Raw genomic sequence first — 23,830 nt, 5'->3', positions numbered from 1 at the left:
CCAAAAACATAAAATCAACACTAAAAAAGGAATAAAATATAAAAAAATAACTAGTATTATTATCCTCCTAATAAGTTATTATATAACTTACACATATACAAATATATACAACATGTCCAGGGCATCAGTCCAGAAAACAGTGAACATAAGCGAATGGGCAGCTTAGTCTCCTTCATAAAAGAAGTCATCCACATCGATGTCCAACAAAATGCATGTTCATGGCGAAGGCCAGTCCCTGACTGATAGTCTACCATTGTGTGTTTTTCCATCCAGGTATGCTTTTACTGCATTTGCAGTGTGATCATTGTCACGCTGAACAAAAGAAGCGTTGCCAATCAGATGCTTTCAAGAAGGTATTGCAAAATCTGACACTACACAGTGCATTTCTGTGTGCGCAATTACATACATTTTGACAAGACCTGAAACACCACTGACTTAAACACATCACTATGTTCTACAGATGGTTGTAGACACTCGGTGTTATCTCTTCACCTCTGTACATACTGAGGATTTGAACCAAAACTTTAAAATTTGTATTGATCGCTCTATAAGACCTGGGGTCACTTATTCTTGTCCAGTTCATTTATTATATTACCATACCTCAGCTTTTTCTCCCTGTATGCCTTACTTAATATTTCTACTATTTCTTAAGGACATGACTTTCAGTTTTTGTTCATCTAGACTTTCAGTTTTTGTCCTCCGCCTGTTTTTGTCCTCCTTTCCACTTTCCTCATTTTTTTAAGGACACTGTCGACCGTGCCAGGATATGCCAAGTTTTGCGCTGATAGCTCTTTGGGAATCACCTTGTTTGTTAAAAGATACTATTCTGCCTGTCAAACTGTGTTATCATTCACATTTCTGTAGACTGTTACAAGCAGCCAGTCATATAACTACATAATCTGTTACCATTTTCTTTACCTCAAAGTACCTAAAGACACAATTTTAAATTTCTCCAAAAATGGTCAGGCACAATGAGTGGACTGAAAACGAGTAAAATTGCAGCCAACATTGAAAGAAAACATTTGAAAGACCTCCAGAAAGCCTAGAGAACTATGTTTGAAGACCACTTAACAAAAAAACAAGAAAGTCCAGCTCTTTGGAAGGTAAATATAATGAAGAAACAGTTCCAATGCTGTAGTTTGTGCTGGACTTTAACATCAATACCCTGCATTCCATAGAAACAGCACAGCTTTCCGTCACATCGATGCAAATTAGCTCGCTCTAAGATGGCAATATCTAGTCACACTAATGACCGTCAGAATTTGCCAAATTTTTGTTAATAATTAATTTATTACAACATTTGTGTTACATAGAGTTTAGGGAAGCCGGCCAGGTTAAAGATTTCAACTCTATCCATAAAGCATTAGTAAAAGACATATCAACACTGAAAGACGAAAAATAGTCCCAAAATTTCTATGATGTATATGGTCTCTATATAAAACACTACTTCTAAAACTAGATTGTTTAATGAGCCAGGTGGGAATAAAATAAGTTGCATTTTCTTAATGGCCAAAGGTCGATGCTTTCAAGCATCATTTGGTATATCTGACTGATTTTGAGGCTCAGAATGTATCTCTGTGCAGCTTCAAACCTTTAAACAGGTACATCAGACATCACCTGGCTGCTTCTGATGGCTGTTTTTTATTCAGTTACTTAATTCATTCATTCAAGAGGGAATTGTCAAATCTTATGAGGAGGCACTAACTAGATGGAAATGATAGGAAAATAGAAGAAAATCTTGACTTACAGTAGATAATCATCATCATGCCAGAAGATGGTCGGAATAATTCTTTAGGTAAGGCACATGAGATATTTACCTCTGTGGTCTCTCCAGTTAAATAAAACAAAGTACTGAAATGTTATCATCTTACTCATTCATTTTGTTCTCCCTCGGTAAAGCAGTAGTAAACCATGAGGTTCACTGGTTTTTATCATTGAATTTTCTCCAAAGTAATCTGTTGTCTTTACTTTAATATCACAAACCAATCAGTCCTCCAGTGTGCTACAAGTATGAAAGTGATATGAAGAGGCATCTCGGACGCACTTCATTACTCCCGTCTAAACTCTGTTAGCAAAGTCCATGTCATATTGCTTTCAGTAACAGCGAAGCACATATTCTCTCCGCGACTGTAAACATAGGAATACACAGAACACAAAACAGCTTTGTCTCTTCCGCTGCGTTGAGTGAAACAGAAATGTCTTTTTACCTTCTTTTTTTTCATAGATTTCCTTTCTAGCATAATTATACTGCTCCCTGGCTTAACACACCCAGCAGGATATTGGTATTAAAAAAGACTCAGAGAAATGCTCTTTCCAGAGTACTCATATCCTACAGTGAATATATCAAATGAAGCTGTACACTCTGGAAGGGAAAAAAAAAAACATGAAAGAAAAAAAATATTTTGCTCCTCAGTCAAAGAATGTTCAATTGTTGACCAAGCTGAAAACTAAATGAAGATGCTATTTATGTTTCACTTTATTTTTCACTGTTTTGTTGCTAATCTAATAGAACCACTCTCTCTGTCTTGTGTGAATTGAAATTCATGTTCTGTTCTCATTGCCTGTGGAGCACAATTGCTGGATCTTGCAGGCTACCCTTTCATAATGAAAGGTGTCGAGACATCTGTTTCCACAGGCAGTAATTAAGTTACTGTATAAGATAAACAAAACAACTTATAATGAGATACCACATAAATTCACGGGAAACCCGACAAAAACTCATATACCTTTGATCACTGGAAATGGATGCAAATTTACCTTTTCTGCATCTGCAAATCCCAAGTCTGAAATGATATTCTGTGATTTGAAGCTAATTATTGCTGCACAGTAACTGCCTGCTTCAATTGCATCAGATCAACAGATTCAACAGAAGGAAGATGCAGAAATAATGCGTGCATCCCTGGATTATACCAGAGGTGGAGCGTGGCACAAACTGGTGAATCTACAACTGAGATTGCTTATGGTAAAAATAAAACGTCACTGGTGTTAGGAAAAGGCAAAGAAACATGCAGAGCACTTACCTTAAATCATTTTGGACTGTGCATATTGGTGTATGCAATGCTTTTTGTCTAACATGATTTGTTCTTTAGTTTTGAAGGTGAGACCCTCAAGCGGTTCTTTTTTTTTTTTTACATTTCTTGGAGTTCTTATGGTTTTGTTAACTAAGAGAGATAAAAGTAAATACTGCAGTCAAAAACAAGGTGTTCACAGGTCTCTATGTAGCGATTTTTTATTGGGCCTATTTTGCAAGCACTTTTTAAATGACTGTAACTCTGATACTGTTTGTGTTTCAGACAAAATCCAAATGGTTTCAGAAAAAAAGAGAAGGTATGATTTGCAGGGACAGTCAGTGTGTCATGCTATCATAAAGCATTCAAAAGGTACTGCTGTCAGAACACAGACAGAAAAATCAGCTCTGCCTAGATTTTACCACGTGTGCTTCACATTATCATAACTTTCAACCATTTCAGGCTAGAAAGAAAATTCTAATGGTTCCAGAAAGATGAGAATTATTTTGTAATGATCAGGAGGTCTGTATGATACTGGGGTGATAAAGGGTCATTTAAATGATCATAGCAAATGTGAGCACCTGTATAAAATCTGATGTCTTGTCAGTTAAAACAAAATGCTAATCTTCGCAGGACTAAACATCCTAGAAAATTTATCCCAAGTTCAGACCATGCAGTGCTCAGAGAATAGGCAAAAAAAAAAAAAAAAAGCCAAGACGTTTATCTAAGGCTACGTCCACACGTACACGGGTATTTTTGAAAACGGAGATTTTCCGTTTTCGTTTTAAAAAATAATCCCGTCCACACGTAAACGCAGAAATGAAGGAAAACGCTGCTAGGAACATGCCAAAGCAACAGGTGGCGATATATTCCTAACCGTGTAGAAATGTTGGCCAATCAGAAGTCTAGAAGCCTCGGTAGGAAATAGTAAACAAAGATGGGGCATAGAAGCAGAAGTGAGTCGTATGTGTGGAGGGACAGTAACTGTGTGTGTATATGTGAGCATTTAAACACTGCAGAGAGTAAAATTAACAGTAACAGTATTGTAGAAATTCATTTCACCGAAACAAAACGTGGCGCACAGTGTGACGTCAAAAGAGGCGCACACCTTTGACGCTGCGTTTTCTCCGTTTTTCTTGTCCACACGTAAATGCGAAAACAGAGTTTTCGAAAATATCCACCCTGGCAGGCGTTTTTAAAAATCTCCGTTTTCAGTGACCAAAAACGCCGTTTACGTGTGGACGAAAGGTGCAAACGCATAGAAAAATCTGCGTTTTCAAAAATACCCGGGGACGTGTGGATGTAGCCTAAGACTCAAAGGTTGCCAGCAGAAGTCCTCTTCTCTCTAAAAAGAACATGGCAGCATGGCTTAGGTTTGCAAAGTCATATCTGGAAAAATGTAATTTGGACAGATACACAATGCCACATCAGGGAAAAACACAAACACACCATATATGTGCCAATACTTCATGCCAATCAAGCATGGAGGTGGAGGATGATTTGGGCTTGCTTTGCAGCCACATGAGTTCAGCACTTTGCAATTACAGACAATTGCTGAAACTGGGCCATGCAACAGATCCCAAACATAGCAACAAATCTAAAATATGACTTACAAAGAAAAGAATCAAGGTGTTTCAATGGATCGACCAAAGTTCAGACCTCAACCTGACTGGAATGTGGAGTTTTAAGAGAGTTCTGTAAAAATTAATGCATGCAAAGCTCAATGAACAGAAGCAACACTGTAAAGAAGAGTGGGAAACCAGTGGGGTGTCAGAGACCAATAAAACATACAAAAAAAAAATCTTTTGTTATGGAATCATGAGTTGTACTCAGTTTTTCACAAGACTGCAAAGAATCTTGTGAAAACTTTCTTTTCTCCATGAAACACATAAGCTTTCCTTTGCAAGAAGTCCAACAAGGACATCCATGGGACTTCAAAAAAGGACATTCAATAGACAGCAAACTTGCATCTCCAACTTCAGCACAAGTTTCACTTTGGAAGTATTTTTTTAACCAAGACATTGAGAGAAGATAGTCAGTCGATGCTTATTAGATGCATAAATATTTGCTAATAATTTTTTATGAGTCAGTGTCTTTGTCAATAGATTTACATAAAATAGTCTCAAAACTAATCTGTCTCCTGAAAATGACTGTTTTCACCACTGAAATGCATTCTCGGTTATGTTTGAGAAGAAATGTATTTCTTGCAAAGAAATGCCTTATAGTTATAAGAATGGTTAAGCAGGCAGTTGATGGAGGGATAATCAATAAGACTTTCATCCAGGAACACTCCTGGATGAAAGTCTTATTTATTTTATTTTTATAACTTAGTTTAGTAGGTATATCTTTTGAAGTAGTTTTTTACTTGCTGTTTAGTTTCATTTTCAGGTGCTTTTCTGTTAGGTTTAGACAGCAAAATACTAATTAGGTTTGAGAGGTAGATCAGGGTTAAAATACATCAATTCCCAGTACTGACTTTGTTAGGAGTGTTTCCTCTATGGGGGATTAATCCTGCTCCATCTCATATATAACTGGTTTTCTGAAAGGGAGAATCAGTAGGAAAGCCAAAAACATAAAGGGCAAAAATGTCTTGTTTATGAATTGTCACGAAGAAATTATAATCCAAATGAGAATATGGATCCATAAAATGTCATTTGAAATGCACTTTAATTGTATGGGAATGTAATTTTAAACCATTAGGGCACCACAAAAAAAGTCAATTATGGGCATACCGTAAGGAAAAGCTACACATACCAATATTTATTTAGGTTTTACAGTATTTCACAATGCTCTGTTTGTTTCTGTACAGCAGAAAAAAAGATATAAAATGTCAAATAAACTAAAATCACATCAGAACAGCGCATATATTCTTTGGAAGTCGATATTTGAAAACATTTGGGATGTAAACAACACTTTTTGTGTTGCATACTATGAAATGGGTCCATACAAAAGCAAAATTAGGTTTATGTTATTCCCTCTTCTGCTGAGCAGATGTTGCTTCTAACACAAAACCAACTTTTTCAGTGTCTCAGTTTTAAGACACAGACAGCCACTTGGGAAGCATTCACCAGAGTAGACGGGCATACTGGCTGCTGCCATTGAACTGGTGACCTTTTTGTTTTTATATGGTTTCCAAAAGCACTGGGCCAACCTGACAGCCTTGAATGTTCCCTGGCTGGCCAGGCTTGCTTTGTGACATTCAATCATCTCCCCAGAGATGGTTGCTTGGCTCTCAGCTCTGCATTTTACAAGGTCCCACAGTCTCAGGCAGTCCACAAGCAGGTGGGGATAATAATTAAGTATGATTACTAGACATTAATCCAACCATAGAGTGACAGTCACAGATGCCACAGCATTACACAGGGTCTGTGGGTGACTTAACGGCCAAACTGGATGTCCTTTATACACCTCATTCAGTTATCTTCTCAAAATCAATATGACGCATCTTTGCTTAGATTTTCTGTGTCTGCTTCTCACTTTTTTCTTCCTTACTATAATCCTTGAGCTATTTTGATCATCACTATTATCAGTATCTTTCTATCTAGTGTAAATACAGAAGTGTACATACACTCATCATGGGCATGAATGTCATGGTCATTTCAAGCTTTTAATGATTTCTTTGAACATGCATCTTTAATTCATTTATTTTGGATTTTCTTTTTTTCACACTTATAAAGTATAAACAAATATAAGCTCAAATATATACATATGCTAAGTTAAATATTTTAATAAGTGGTGCTGAATTTTTCTACAATGTCTTTAACTTGATAAGGTCAAGGCCTATTAACATCTCCTTAGTAATCATGATTGACTACAATTCGTAGTTTCTCTTTCCCAGGATTAAAAAAAGGATTTGTTTGCCAGCACTCAAAACTCAAAACTGGTCTCCTGGAGATTCAAAGATCATCATCTCAAACATTTGCATGTAAGTATAAGATATTTGGAAGTCTGGAAGAATCCTAAGATGAGAGGAAATTGGTCAGGATGTTTACAAACAACTTAGGAGCCAACAAGGCTCAAGCCTGCCATGATCTGAAAATTGCTGGAACACCAGTGTCACTGTCCACAGTGAAGAAAGTTTTACATCCTGGTGGACTGATAGGGTGCGAACCAAGGGGGAAAAACCCCCCAAAAACAAATGCCTGTTGGAGAGAATTTGTATGGTCAGACGAGCCAAACAATGAGCTTTTTTGGCCACAATAGCGAGAAGTTTGTTTGGAAAAGTAAAGGTGAGGCATTCAAACCTGAGAACAATGTACCCACTGTCACGTATGGCAGTGGTAGCCGAGGATGTTTTGAATTTCAAATAATCTATTTCAATCTAAATTCTTCAACTTCATTTCAACCCGGCAGCAATATGTGGTTGAAACTTTGACAGTACTGGGTTTTCCAACAGCACAGTGATGCCAAACACACATCAAAACTGGTTTAGGAATGGATAAAGTGGGTCAACAATAAGCTTCTTAAATGGCCTTCTCAATGCCCCGACCACAACCCCATCGAAAGTTTGTACTTAAAAACTGGGTTTGTGCCAGGGAACCAATCAATTTAAATGAACTCTACCAATTCTGCCAACAAGAATGGTCAAATATCCAGCCAGGAGGTTATTGATGGTTACCAAAAGCATCTGATCGATTTGCAGTTTGCTAAGGGGGTGTATACATCTGTATATGTAGTTCTGACTCTGTGTGGAGTGGAGAATATCCAAAATAAATAAAAACCTGTGCAAACAATTCTTGTCTTTTAAAGTCATTAAAAGTGTATGCCGTATAATCATTACCTCGTGTAAAAAGAACCACTCAAAGATGTCATTAAAAGCCCACAATTATAGTGACATTCATGCCCATTGTGAGTGTATGGAAACTTCAGACCACAACTGTAGAATATATAATATATTTTCATATAATACTCAGAAGTGAATACTACAGCTGTAACATTTTCAGTGTCACTCCTATGTTTAAAGAATATGGCCTTGTACACTTTTTCCTTTTTAAGCTGTTTTTGTTAGCTTGTCCGGACTCTATGAAAAGTTTCTTTCACCTGTTTTTCAGAAAAAAGCACAATACAGTGGCTTTCTGTTGATAAATAGTGAATGGGTTCCTGCAAGTGTACTAGAAAGTGACATAAACACATCAGTAGTGCTAAAGTAATGGTTGTTTTGGTACAATTCAACAATACATCCCATGAGTCTTAGCAACAGAAGTTCTGTCAAAGCCTTCCCTGCTGCCTTGAGGGCCCACAAAAGCAAAATGTGCTAGTTTTCCCCATAACAGAAGTCCATGTAGTCAGACACTCAGTATATGACCTCACCGAGTAGCCTCGTGTGTTGTGGTAAACCAAGGCTATAAGGGTTGCTTTTGGTTCTCGACCATCTTTGTCTCCCTTGGCATTTGAACTACACTCGGTCAGTAATGACAAATGATACAGGCAAGAAATAATGTCATGACTTAGATTTCAGGAAAAGGATACATTAAAGGATACAATAATTAGTTAACACCTGAAGATGCTAAAAAATGCTGTTACTCTTTAAAGTAGAGCTCCCAACAGAAAACATTAAACCTCCACTGACAACTCTGCAACAAATGCAAATATGCATTTCCTATCAAAGTAAAATTACTCTGTGACACGTTGGTGGTTACACTGCATTATTATGCACTACAGAGAACTTCACTGATAGCTCACTCCCTGGCTTTATTAGCCATATGCCTTTTCCCTCTAGACAAAATATGATTTTCAGACCTCAGCCAAATGAAGCTGAAAATCTCATCAGCAGTCCCTGTAAGAAATGACACTGCATTATAGATCAAAGTCGACCTCTATGCAACAATATAAATCACAACCGCATATCTGTAAGGACTTCACGCGAAACAAAGTGTATGCACAATAAAGGTGATTAGAGGTAGTGCTTACAGACATTGATGAAACACAACAAATGCACATAATAGATAGATGGGAAGTGACTTTTATTTATTTATTTAGTCATTTATTCTGGAATGTGGAAAAGAAGCTTTTGAACATAAAGATACTTTCAAATTCAGGTCTAATTTTCCAGCTATGACAGTTGGAAACATGCTGCATTGATAGATGCAGTGGCTTCTTACTTACTAATAGGATGTGCCAGAAAAACAAGTAGCTATAGCATACTTTTTTTGCTGAATGTGGGAGACATATTTCCAGTCGTGCTTCTAAAATGGCCAAACCTAGGAATCTTTTTTTCTTCTTCTTTGAACGGTGGGAGATTTGGGAAGCTGGTCTGCCTGTGGTATATCCATGGAGACGGCCTTTTCAGTTACCTTATAAAGTGGTGTTGCAATTAAAGGTGTACATTCAAGTTGTAGTGCAAGTGTTGTTCCAATTCTAAAACATCAATATGTCCTAAAGTCAGCCATATTTAAGCATTTACAACAAAAGCAGATGGACAGTGCACTCTGCAGTGCAAAAACTGCCCCAAAATGCATGCAGCTAAGGTTTGCTCAAACATGAGTGGCCAGTCCTTCTCAGACATATATATATTGTATATATGTACGTGCATTTGTGATCTAGAGACCTCAGATGTTGTTCCTGGGATCTGCTGCAGCCACTAACCTAGCTTGGAGGTCACTTGGAGGCCCATGATATTTCTGGTGCTTCTTCTCGTATTCCTTCTTCCTGATGTTGATGTCATTTGGTATCTATCACTACAGCCATCTTCACCAGTACTGTGTCAGCCATCACCAGTTTGACTGTGTCTATCTGGAAGTCCCAGAGGATTGCTTGGTCAGTCTCTACCACCCTACCCTAGGTGGCGTGTACCATTTTGACCTCGCAACTTCCAGGACGTACTCAGCACAGATGCTTCTGTATACTATCCCGGCTACTTGGTTATGGTGCTCCATGACTGCCCTGCCTGCTAGCATCTTAACCCTGCTGGCCATATTTATGGCCATAAAAAGACAAACTGCATGTTGACAATGAGCACAGTATGAGTGACGACTCATTAGGTGATCATCGTGTGCCGGTTTCATGAAAATATGACCAGTAACAGAGGATAGGCTGTAAAACAACAAATGTGACCTTGACCTTGATGGGTGGGCTGATGGATGATGGATGGCTTGTCATGGCATAAGCTCATCTGTCTTTTGGTTGGATGAGATAAGAAATGCAAATGAAGTGATAATAAATAAATGTGACCTTTATGTTTTATTATAATGAATGTGCATGTATGTTAATTGTTACCTGACAACAACAATTTAAGCATGTAATTTATACTTTAGCCCATTGCCACAAACTGTGGACTAAAATAAGCTCACTGAACCATGGCATTGTATGTGTGGCAATAGAAGAGTTTTTCATATCGGAATACTATAAATCTGACCGTGACAGCCCTACAAATATCTTAAACACTAAAACTTTTTCAGCATGAATCATCACAAACTAAGCTGTAGTTGTAAATAATCTTTTTAACCAGTTCTCCCCAGACCTACTGAATAATTAACCTGCAAAGAATTCAGCCCGACTGGAAACAATGATGGACCTGCTCGGATTTCAGCCGCACTGTCAAGATTATGTCAGGAAAAAAACAAAGGAAGCGTAATGATATACCTACCAATCACAACGAGTGACATCTACTTTGATAAAACCATTTTGTAAATAGAACTCATTGCTGCATTGGAGTGAAATTAAAGTGCTTGAGCCACATCAAAAAATAAAAAGTTTATAAGGGACATTTCAAGAAGAAATGGTAAACACAATACTCAGGTGACAGCATGGCCACAGCCTTGTGCGTGCTATAGCTTGATAACAGTAAACTAATACACAAAAAATATATGACCAGCAATGACAAAGAGCTAAAAAGAAAAGAACTGGCTAAAGGAATTTCTCAAAAGTTGTGCTAATTGATTTGTCATCACTGGGGTCATACTAAAGAGCCACTGTAAACATAATTTATTGATTTATTTATTGTTCATACCTCATGTTGTTCATATGTACACCAAAACTAATAAACAGGAACTTAGTAAACTCTTAGTTAAAGGTACAAGTTCTTCTTTTTTTTATTGCTAAGGCAGAAAAAGGCAAATTTGCTTTCGGGTAATTAGCTGAACAAGGTCCATCCATATCCATTGGCAGTGCCTGACAGTTGGAAGCTGTTAGGCATGTGAAAATGAATTTCCTCTCACTATGAAACTAATTATAGACATAAGAGCTGAGTGGGAGATCTGTGGTTTGGTTGGGCCCACGCTGAGCTGTGTGTACATAACTGATACACGTATCAGTAATAGGTCATCACAGATCATGGTTCAGGGCTGTAACTAGATTAGAAACTTTGTGCATTAAACATTGACAACCTAAGGAGTCAGTGGTTTGTTACACATTAAGGATACAGAGGACGGGGTGACACGTGATACACAAGAATGGTTTTTCAAACATTATGCAAAACAAGGTAAGAAGAAGTTTGTGTGAGAACAAGAGTAAATGGGAAAAAAGTGTCACGAAGCATTTCAGAAGTAAAACTCTTTGAATGAATTGCAAACAAATTTCTATGACAGAGGAAAAAAAGGTTCAACTTTAGTAAAATTTGACACTAAAATTCACACAATTAACCGATAGCATGTCATGCTGACAACACTCAAGAGACAAAGAAGCAGAAAGTCATCAATGGAGAAAGGTTTTTGTTTTTAATCATCATTATTATTAACTGTGCTCCTCCATCCACTTCAAGTTAACCCTCTTAATAACAGTCACAGGTCCTCCACAAAAGAATTATAGCCAGCAGACAATTATGAGATATGGGTGAGTGATGAGAATATCTCTTACAAATAAAGTGGCTGAACCTTTATCATTTACCAGATTTTAAGAAATCCCATCCAAGGGTTCACAAGATATCAGATGTACAAGGTCTATTATGACCCCAAAAAATTAAAATTATGTTTCTTGAGGTCACAGCAAGCTTGACCTTTGACCATCAGATTCTAATCAGTTCACCTTTGAGCTCAAGTGAAGGTTTCTGCCAGATATAATGAAACTCTCTCCAGGCGCTCATGATATATCATTTAAGGCAGCGGTCCCCAACCTTTTTTGCACCACGGAGCGGTTTAATGTCAGACAATATTTTCACGGACCGGCATTTAAGGTGTCGCGGATAAATACAACAAAATATTTGGTATGGTATTTTGTAAATATAATAATAAACGCAAATTCACTTTGTATTTGTGTAACTTTATTAGCAGCATCCTCCTGAAATGCGCCAACAACATTGAGAGTAACATCCTCCTCTCTGCGTTTGGTAACACGTAAATATTTCTTCCAAATAAGACACAACTACGACACGGGAGAAGACCCAGGGAAACAGAGTTAACGATAAAAACCCTGAAAACCATACATTTCACACCCGAGCCTCAACTCTTGTGGCCCGGTACCAAAGACTCCACTGATTTAAAGGACAGACAGAAAACTCTTAGGCCAAAGCTGTCAGTAACATGAAGGTTACCAGCTGAATCTGGACCATTATTCTGAGAGTTAACCAACCAAACCTGCAATCGATTAGTCTTCACATTGGAACGCACTGAGAATGCAAAGTTTTCAAGTTTTTACTTAAGAATCATCCAGAAAAATTGATCAACACAGAGACAAGCAACTGTTTTTCTTATGATGTTAAGCAAAGCAAAAGTAAGTTATTATCTAAAATGCATCATAACTTAGAATCTACTGCTCCCATGATGGTCACTTACAGTAAGTCAGACTTGAATCCCAATCTTTTGCTTAAATCCTTGCATATTTTCTCTGAAAAACATGAATGCCTGTTACCTCATTCTCCATAGAACCTGAAGAGGTGGTCAATTTGTGTGAGCCCTGAGCTCTCTTGGTATCAGAAAGTTTCAAACCAATCTTTAAGAATCAGTTCTTGAAGCAAGAAGCATTTATTGAAATTCTTGATAAAGCACACAAGCTGTCCAGAGTGTTTCCTGCCTCACACCCTATGAGAGCCGGGTGGGCTCCAGCCCCACCACGACACTGAGTTAGATAAGTGGAAGAAAATGGATGGATGCAACAAAGGAAAACCTCATAAGGAACTCAATAAAACATAAGAGAAGGAAAATAAAACTAAACCAAATGCAGTCTCCGTGTGGATGCTGCCATATCCCTTCATGTCCCCCATATGTCTTCTTGATATAAGCCTTAAATATGGCCACCTATTATATGTACTGGCTATAGTGTTGATCCATATGATGCCAGTAAAAAAATGTCAGTGACTTCAGAAAACCTCTCTCCTATTCTTCACAGCTGTGCACAATTTGCAAACCTGCCTTCACTACCACTGATTCAATAAAGACGAAGTTTGGACAAACCATGGTAGCAAAACAGGAAAAAGAATCAGAATATTGCACACTCTCTCACTAACATACCAGCTCATACATCAAAGTAAGAACAGTGAAGTATCATCACACCACAATGATAATTTTGGTGACTGGACCCAATGGAAAAAAAGGAAGGAGTGACCCCGTTCCCTCAGATAAAGGGGAGTTTAGCACTGTCCAATTCAGCGGCTAAAGCAAATGTGAGTGTCTTAGTTCAATAGTGTTGTGGTTATGTTGTGTGCAGCCTTTGATTTTTGGGTGATCATTTTTCAGTGGATATGTGGCGGAGAGCAGCTATAAGGTTTGGCTAGCAATGACTCATCATGACTGGGGCTTCTGTAGCAATTATTCAGCAGTAATAGCAAGCCTGTAACCGTGTGGTGCAACAAATAGGTGAATCATGAAAGCCCCAACCCTCCTGGCTCCAGATAACTTCACTTACTTAAAAAAAAGACAACACACTCAATCCAAGGTACAGAGGGAACATGAAGAAATGTGTTTTTATAGATATACGTCAACAGTAGTTTCATACATTTTCAGAAAGAATATTCAGAATATTATTGGCACACAAAAAATAACTGTATAACATTAAGCATACAGCTGACAGTATTATACTCTAATGCTTATATTTATTATAGCTTATAGAAGATGAAATGTAAAGTTAGAGTATCATGGTGGGAAATCTAGTCGCCAGTTATTTCCTGGAATCATGGACGTTTGTTACAGTGTAGCCTTTATATTTTTAAGGATTTAATGTCTTTTAGTCCTGCTTTTACATTATACATTCCGTGTCTCCAAGTCCGCTCAGGTTCCGGTGACGTAAATTTCATCATCACCTGGTGGCGGACTTTACAGTATAACAGGCTGTGAAGTCTCCAGCTGTTCGTGTTCTTGTCCACAATGGAGTATATTCTTGGTTTGAAGGGGCCTTTTGGAATTTTTCTCTACACAAGGCATTCTTAATACTTTCAACACAATGAGCTCTATCCTTGAACAAATGGCCTGCCCTTCCATTCTTATAAAATATTTGCAATAAAACATTTTTAAAAAGAAATTACTTTAGAGCCAACATTGTTATGCTGCAAGAGTAAAGAGGAAAGTTTATAAGATTGTATAAAGACCTGTTATGATATATGGCTTGGAGATGGTGGAAGAAAAGAAGAAGAAGATTATTTGTTTGTTGTTTATTTTTTTTTACATCCATGTTTACTTAGAAGTCTTCTTTACTGCATTGTAAAACTGTTAAATTACTGCAAAAGTGTGTAGGAGATTCACCACATGGACATCCAAATAATAAGCATATATAAAGAAAGAGTACTCCGTTATATTACTGGAAGAACATGTTATTAACTACTGTTTTCATGCAGTCTGCTGTCATACGTCATAGTCAAGTGAAAAATGTTCTTAATATTCAGAAATAAAAAGAAAACTATGTTAGGCGGTTTCAGTTCTGGCCTGAATAGCAGTCTGCAGCTCAGCTTGACTTCCTGAGAACTGCTCCTTGTTGAAGTTAAGGCTCACGTATTTGTATTCCAACGCAGCCCAGCCTGTGCTAGACTGACCTTCTAGCAATAGGATTAAGTTAAATTGTAACCCAACACTTCTAAAGTTTAAAAGAATACACCATTGTTATTAATAAATTCTACAAGGGAATGCAAAATAATTTCATGGTGGTCCAGAAAATAATGGAACTTAATAAGAACAAGTATAATTGCAATTTTTCTATCTCTGATTAATTCACTGGTGCTAATTACCTCTTTTTTTTATACTCTGGAACTGTGATAATTATTTTTTTCCTCTCCTCTGAAGAGGCGTTTTGTAAGCTTGTGAAAGAAAAGAACATGATAAAATTATGAGAAAAAGGGAAAAAGAAACACCATCGGGGCCAGATATAAGGAGCTGTGATGCCTATGAGGAATTATTTTGCTTATACAGTCGAGCATTTCACATTTAAAGAACCGCATGCTGTATTCCCTCAAACATTTATTTTATTCTGCTTATTTCTGTGGCTAATGTGTACAGACGCAGCTCAACTATAATGCTACAAATGACACAATTTTGGACAGGCTTTATTCTTAATCATGAGCGAGTCTATATTTTTTAAGTCTGGGAATATTAAACTGTAATCAGTTTAGAACCAGAATCTTCTAATCAGGAAAATACCCTAATTAAGTAACACAGCATGGAATTTGATCGGTTTGATTGTGATAAAGGGGATTAAGGCACATCATTTTTTTCTAACCTTAGTTTTGTGAACTCACCTCATTATGCCATTCCTGTGCAGTTTAAATCAGTCAGAGTCTAATGTTGGCGAATGGGTTATAAATTACACCAAAGTGGATCATATGCAGGTGTGAATAAAAGCACCAAGCTCTTTATTTATTTATTTTTTTTATTTTTTTGTAGTATGAATAAAAATGAAATGCATCTATGAGGCAAAGCATTAAAACGGCTAATGTCACTGACATTTATGTGCCAAGCTGCAATATATCATTTAATGCATGACTCAGCCCAAATGGCATTACTCAGTCTATTATAATACATCATTACTAAACTCTGTGTTATTTATGTTTTGCCTTGTACTAGTTAACAAGCAGGTAGACGACCATCACGCTAACACAAAAAGCTTTTATTTAAGGGAAACAATTCCCCTCACTCAAACTTCATGTAATTCTTTTCTGTCTAGAACTTTACTATTAGTACAGGGTCATAGTTCCCAGTCATTAATGTTTTTCAATTGAAAGTTATGTAAAAGTAAGATGAATAAAAAATGAAGGACAAATCATATTCACTGCATTAGGCAGAGAAACTGAGCATCAGCGGCCACACTTACGAAGGTAAGTGTAAGTTCGCTCCATCCAATAATAAATAGGCTACCACTCTAATCAAAGAACATCCTACTGCATGCTCCTTAGGATGCCCCATTGCATCAGGATATTCCATTTAATTAGGCCAGATCCCTTTCAACTGCTCTGCAAAGTCACTGTGCAGAAATGTCTTTGGGACCAGCATGGACTCGAGGTTTTAGTCATTAAGAAAATCAGGTCAGGCTTTGCGTCTGGAGGAAATCCAAGGCAAAATATGTAATTACACTCATGCGTGTCAGTATTGTTGTTAATGAGCTATTTCTAAACAACTAGCCTAAGAAGGGCATTGCACCTCGGAGCGCATGCCTAGTTTGACAATTAAAATATGGAAGGAAATAAGGAAAGAACCGCTGGGTGTCATTTATTATAAGAAGAAATGGACGAGGAAGATGGTAAATTAATTGACACGTACCCCTACTTCCTATCCAAGAATAAGCAGCCGACTGATTAACATGGGTAAATTGACTGAGTCTAAGACTGATCTTGGCAAAGTGCCTAAATCTCATAAAACAAACAGCTTAACAACTGGGGAAGTCCCACCTAAAAGACTATATTTGTGAGTACTGACTACCTATAGTCTGATTTTCAGCTACATCAGAAGGTGTTGAATGAATTCAGATGAGGATGTGGAGAAATGTACAAAAAAAAACCCCAGTTTTACTCTCTCGCATGAGTATGTCAAAACTCCCAAAACAGTATTGACACATCTGATTTGCTCAGAGTGTAATGGTGGAGTCACACCAGTGATTTCTCCTCTTGTACAAGACTGAAAACATTGACTTTGTTGCAGTTCTGTTTTTGGTTAATTCATGTTCACAATTGCAAATTACAAGCAACTGGGTGACTGAACAAAAGGCACATAAAGTCACAGAGACCTTGTTTATTGAACTCCATTTGGCAACTTGCCATTACATAAAGTCAGAAAATTAAGCAGCAGGGGAAACAAGAGGAGACAATCCGATTCTATTTCTGTAACCTACGCTAATCATGATAGACGTGGCAGCTCTGTTTACTGAAATTTCTTCTTTCGCCAAAGTTGAGAAAAGCTTAATATGAAAATCCACTCAACCGTTACAGAAATAAACTGTGTAAAGGGTATCCCCGAATAGATACATATTGGACCTTTGTTGACCTCATAATTTCGAGTTTACTACTAAAGCAGGAAACAGAGTGCCCTTTATGCACCAAGCAGAAGAGTAAGAGTGTAGAGGTTATTGCCGGTAGACGGTTGGGTAGTGGGTGTCTTTTACACAAGAGTGATTTAAGAGCTCTACTGGAGCAAATGGTGCACAACCTGTTTCACAAATGAATCATAAATTGCCAATAGATTTGCAAGTTCTACAGTCCTCTTCTCTGCATATGCACAGGTCAAGAGCGCAGTCTTTCTTTTGATGATTATAAGTGTAAAATTATTATGAGAGAGTATGAGATGTGCTGTTTCCTTATATGCAGCCTCCTTATATAGCTCATGTTCCATTGTAGGCTTAACCCTTAACATTTATGCTTAGGGCAACATAAATGTTAAGTGTTTATGAACCTCAATGTTGAGCTCTACTGTGTGAAATATCTGTTATATGTTGTTACTCATCATTAGCCAAAGGTTTTTCAGAATCTCATAACGTCTGCCTGACAACAAAAGCTTGTGATTTAGGCTGTTCATTTCGCCTCACAATAAAAATTCCCAACCAGTCACTTTCTACCCGAGAACACTGGGGTGTAAATTTACCAGTGTTGATCTGTGATTATTTTAATGCTTTCCAAGGCTACAAGAAAAAGCCATTTCAAACACAATTCTTGTAAAAATGTTTGAGTCAGAGCATTTGTCAGTATACACTTTCTACCATTTTGATAAAGTCAACTGGAAAAACTTGCCTGAAAAAGGCCTGACCAGATCAGAGATCAGAGATCATCTGTCATCGTGTGAGCATCACTGTCATGCTATCTTTTAATCCTGTGCATGAAGCTCCTTTCTTTGCTCGTCACCAATTTGTGTAGAAAACACATAATTTGCTTAAAGATGGAATTACATGCATGCTTCTCTCTGCAAGTCTATGCAAATGGACAACTGTAGATTACTCAAGCTACAGTGGAAGCCGGCGTGCACATTTACCAAATTTCAGCAATGAGTTATGCTAGCGCCAAGCTGGCGGCCGCCCAGAGAAGCACATTCCAGACATTACGGTGAATTTAAGACGGCAAATATTTGTTCTGTCACACTCATTTAAGGACATTTTCTAGGAGTGTTAATGGTATCATGCATTAAACTATATACTGAGTGGTTAAAGGGATGTGCCCCTGACTGACAGGGTTAAAAAACTGTTTGCATGTTCCATTTAAAAACTTTGACTCATTATCTTAATTGCGATCTCAGTCTTTAATTAGCTACACACACACTGAGTCATTCAGGTGTGATCAATGCCCTCTTAATCTCCAACCATAAAATGAAAAGAAAATGAAATCAGTGTTTTGCTATCTTTAATTGGAACGTAATGTCAAAATTAATAACAATCAAGTCAATTAGCATTTGTAGTAGGCTGATGTGCACTGATTCCAGTCTCTAATATTACTGTGATTCCAGGTTAATTGTCATCATTACAGAAGGATTCAGTGGAGCATCTGAGAAATTAATGGAGTGAGCTGAGCAGACAAAATGGACTGGAAAACTCTAAATTTGTGGAGTCTTAAAAAAAGAAAAGAAGACAGAGCAGAAGAGCAACCATCTCACCTCAGCAGGATCTCTGATTTAACTGTGAGTGAATGAGATCTTTCTTTCCCAGAAATAGCAAACCCACGCTTTTTTGGAGAACCCATCCAGTCAAGGAAATTACTCCCCTATTGGGAGGCAGAAGTATTATTTCAGACCCCCTACCCTACTTACTATACCCAGTTCGTGACAGCTTAATCCCCATATCCTTTGTTAAATCCTGTGAGACAAAGGCCTTTCATATACAGTATTCTTTTCTTTTTTTTCCCCCTGCAAATTATAACTTTGAAACTGCACAGCAAAATAAATGTGCAGCTTTAGGGAGGAATGGACTGGGACAAGGTCATTTAAAGATCCTTGCTGGAGAAACACAGTGCCTTTCCGCAGACCCTATTAGGAAAATGATCTTATAGTGAGGAGAATGTTTCAGGCTGTGAATGTGAGGATTTTAGTTGGAGTCTGCCCTCGTACAGCTCGGAGAAATACTGTAGCGGGACTGGAATTGCAGGATCATCAATTAATGATTTACCGGGCTGTGGTTTCCCACCCCAGAGCCTGGTTTTGTAATCTGCAGTGAATAAATTTGTATAGGAAGGCTGCTAATGAGGCCTAATAAAGATGTTAGCCATGGGCTGCAGTAGATGGACTGGCGTCCTATTTAAGAGTCACAGGAGTTGCCCTTTGGGCAGAGATGACCCATCTGAGACTGCAGGGTTGTTAGGGTGTTTACCTTAACATTTCTTTCTAAATATTAGACCTTAATTATCAGCGTAGCCATTTGGGATGATAATTTATCTAACAGCAAGCTTTTCTCTTTTGTGATTAAAGGTAAATTGCTTTTTACATGGGAACAGATCTCACGCCCTCCCACCCAGCGCTGTCTGCCCTGCCTCTCATTCAACACACAACATATTGTCTTGACTAGAGGAAGCAGTATCTCAAGCAGTATAGTAACCAAGCAATCAAATCAGTAACAACATATTTTCAACTCGAGGTTTTTCTACAGCAGCCTGAAATAAAGTTAATGGGATTTAAATCTAAGCGCACACAGCACCACTTTGGATGATAAAGATAGCGCTTGTTAGTGCCATCAGCTAACTTGTAAACATTGGATCACATCAGCATCCCAGCTGGCTCACGGGAACATTGTGGACAGTTGTGGAATTTGCAAAAGTTTGGTTTCTAATTTGTTTCTGACCTGTTTCCATTCACACTCAAATCTGCAAGCTGCAGATGGCTGTAGACAAGAGGAAATGCGCTGTGATTGCACTCCAAAGCTACCACGAAAGCTTACAGAGGAAACAGTCAGAAGAAGTAAAAAGGCTGCTCTGAGATTCGCCTCCCCAACACTTGTCTTCAGGTTTACGCTCCGGTGGGTAGTCCATCACTGCCAAAACGCTCAACTTCTTTCCATCTTGTCATTTCAAAGTAAGGTGTGATCTCATTGGATAAAAGAAAAATAAACCCCATTCTGCCAACTTTTTATCTTGAAGGTGAACGGCCTTGTTCTTGATTTGTGATGCACAAGCAGCACAAGCCTCTCCAAACTGCCTCCGTTCGCTTCCCTTGTAAATGAATTCTATAGTAGTGGGTGTTGCTTGCCTTGTGAAAAGCCTAAAGAAGAGACACACGAGACTTAATGACATGCTTTTGGTATCGCAGCAGTTTAGACATGGCATAGCTCAACAAAGCCCAAAGCTAGCTGGAAATGTCCTAGGTGAGGTATTACACAGGAGGAGTGCACAGCCATATCGTTAAACTGCATTATGTGTGACCTGAGGAGAGAAGGTGAGATTATCTCAATGCTATTGTCTTACATTTGGAGTACAGCCGGGGGTTTAATCAAATCTTGGAGCAATCAATGCACCAGTTCCAATGGACACTTTCCTTGCCCTTGGAACCCAAGGAGTGTTCACGATACCACCGGCAAAAAGAGTCACTTCGGATACATCATCATGGAGAATGAGATTAACCTCCCATCCTCTACCCACTGGGATATCTAATGTCGCCGAGCTTATCTTCTAAGCATTCAATCAACCTCCATGAACCAAGTCTACAAACGCCTTGCAGTCCTTTGTTTTTCTCCCTGTCTCCACAAAAAACGGCCCTTTTATTCAAGTTTCTAGTTTCTACAGCAAAACTTTTCATTGTTCGGAATGTTGTCTGTGCGTATGTACACTCTGCTGCACTTTTCATAAGTGATGACGTTAACCTGCTGTGCTGGTGGGAGTTTTTTGTGTGTGCACGTGGGTGAAAGAAAAACAGCGAGACCAAGGGTGAATCAGAACTGGTGACAGTCGAGCAGCATGGGCATGCACGCCACTTTGTTGTTGAAATATTAGGACACAAACCCCTGCGGTTGGACTGGACACTGTCCCAAATAGGCTCATCTATTATTAAGAGGTTTTCCCATTTCCCTGTTTTCTGCATTTGTGTTTCTGGACAACATATAAAGGAATGGGGACATTATGGCTTATCTCACCGAATCTATGTAAAGATGAACTGATTTGATTTAGGATTAAAAGATAAAAAAAAGAAGACAGCAAAATGACAACGCGGCTTCACATGCACAAATGCACACGGTCAAATTGTTGACCTCAAACAAAAGGTAAAGAGGAAAAAAAACATGAGATTAGAAATGCATTATTTAAGAACATTTAACCGAGATTTTTCTGAAATGGAGCTAGGTGGAAACATGATCTTCCTATTTTCAGCTACATCATTCCTATCCTCAGTAATCCTGCAAATCCACGGGCCTTGCCGTGTTCTCCCTGCACTCCGCTAAACTGTGTGTACTATACGTCTGTGGCACTTACTTTGCCGATATTCTAAAAACAACAAATTGTTTATGAAGTGTAAAAAGTGTTAGTGGTCCCTGACTGAGCAGTCGTGTTGTTTTTCCAGCTGTAGGTGAAATCAGCTGGAACAAGTGTATCGAATTGCTTATTGTGGTTCAAGGTTTGTGCATTCGCAGAGCAGTCCTTTGGTGCCAGCGTTACACACAAAAGTCTTCACGTCATAATACAAATTTTTGCAAGAGTTTCAGTCGAACGTGCAGAATCTGACTAGTGCCACCTTATCTATCCTCTACAGTCTCATTTCTAATTTCTTATTCAGCATTTGCATTTTACAAGTAGGTTTTGCTGATCTGCGTAACCTTTAGCACGGGGCTAGATCAGTAGCACTTGAAAAAGCGCCCTATGAATGCCTCTAAGCTGAAGTAACTGGGTGTGATAACTTTTGCCTGGCAGATAAACACAGGCAGAGTCATTCCTGCTTCCTATTTAGCATTACAATGAACTATGCTCGTGGGTGCCAATGTTCTTTTATGTGCCCTTACTCTCTTCGAGACCCTGTCCTTTTTCCCCTCTCACAACACAACAGTAATATGCTGTTTACCATTCTGTTGTTATGCACATGCTTATAAAAAGACACTGAAACACAGACAAAAGTTGGTATGAAAAAAACATCAAAGTATAGAATGAAAATGTGTTAAGAAGAATGCAATCTTTTTCTAAAAATCCACACTTATCTTGACTTGCTTACAATCATGGAGATTCATGCGGGTTTGTGGCCCCGAATATAAACACGCTCATTGTATTTTGAATGAGAAGTACAGCTGGATGACAGGAATATTGCAAAGATTAGACTTCAATCCAACTGGTAAAGTGGGTTAACTCAGCTTTCTACCCTCTGCGCGAGGAGAAAGTGACTTATTTCCTGAAACTCTGATTTACACTCCTCTAATGTTTATTCTGTATTAAAAGCAATGACTTACTGCTACTTTTTGTCTTATGAAAAAGCTTTTGTAGTGAGTCTTAGAAATGCACACTCATTATAGATGTTCAAAAAAAGTAATGTTTCAAAAACAGCTTAATGGCATAATGGCTCTGTACTATAGTGAAACAGCCTGATTTTTAACTGTGTCCTTGAGCAACAAATTGGACTCCTATACCTCTGGTTTTACTAGAAGGTAGACTGGAGGGAAATGTAGGCTGAATACATAAACCACAGATTAATGTGACACCCAACTTCTCCCACACTCATGAGAAAATAAAAGCATACCTTCCATCTTGGGTCAGTAATATATGTGAATGCATATTTTAAATAGAATAATCCGGAAAGCAATTTTCATGCTGGCTCTCTGTCAGGTCAGCAGTTATCATTTTTTGCCCTTTCCTGTTGCAAGCATTGTTTCCCTAATCTAAAGGGATGAGGATTAAGGGTATTTTGTCAGCCAGCTATCCGTGTCCGACTGTCCTGAGGCTGTGAACTGCCATCACAAGTTCATTCTGTTTACCCTTGTCATCCACAGAAATATTAACCATTCACAACACTGTCCGACCAGACGGCTTCGGCTGTAAATACGTAGACAAATCCCACAACTGGCTTGTGTCACAGACTTAACTGACAGTCTATTTGCTCCTTGATTTTTCACAATCCAGACACAAAAAGCACACGTAGCCTTTTTCCTTGTGTTTTTTTAAAAAAAAGCAAAGCCTAATGTATGTCGCACAAAGTGGTGACCCACTTAAATCAAAAGTGTTTCATTTGAATACATCCATTTTCTTCCAGTTGTTGATGCAAACCAAGCATCAGAATGGGGGAAGAAAGAGGATTTAATTAACTTTGAAGGTGGCATGTTTCTTGGTGTATTTCAAAACTTTCCATCACACACATTGGTTTACAGAGATTTCACAATTCACGTGGGCTCACCCAAACTGGACAAGAGAATATTGGAAAAGCTTTGTCTGTTGTCTTGGTTTCGCCTGCGATATTTGGATGGTAGGTTCAGAACAATGTAAACAGCACGAAAGCATGGATTCATCCTTCCTTGTATCAATTGTTCATGCTGAGGGTGGTGGTGTAATGATCTGGGAAACATTTTCTTGGCACAGTTTGCTCCTCTTAGCACCA

General features: G+C 38.2%; 1 long non-coding RNA gene across 1 annotated transcript in view; it reads left to right on the top strand.

Annotated features, from left to right (window-relative positions):
• The first annotated feature begins 275 nt into the window (after positions 1 to 275).
• LOC120442045 overlaps positions 276 to 23,830 on the top strand; it is a 39,991-nt gene continuing 16,436 nt past the window's right edge. The window contains exons 1-2 of the long non-coding RNA XR_005614486.1: positions 276 to 353; positions 18,788 to 18,958. This is a non-coding gene — a long non-coding RNA (uncharacterized LOC120442045). The remainder of the gene's footprint in view (positions 354 to 18,787; positions 18,959 to 23,830) is intronic.

Source organism: Oreochromis aureus, linkage group 9 (assembly GCF_013358895.1).
Source record: "Oreochromis aureus strain Israel breed Guangdong linkage group 9, ZZ_aureus, whole genome shotgun sequence".
NCBI classification, from domain to species: Eukaryota; Metazoa; Chordata; class Actinopteri; order Cichliformes; family Cichlidae; genus Oreochromis; species Oreochromis aureus.
This window is presented reverse-complemented; position numbering and strand designations above follow the sequence as displayed.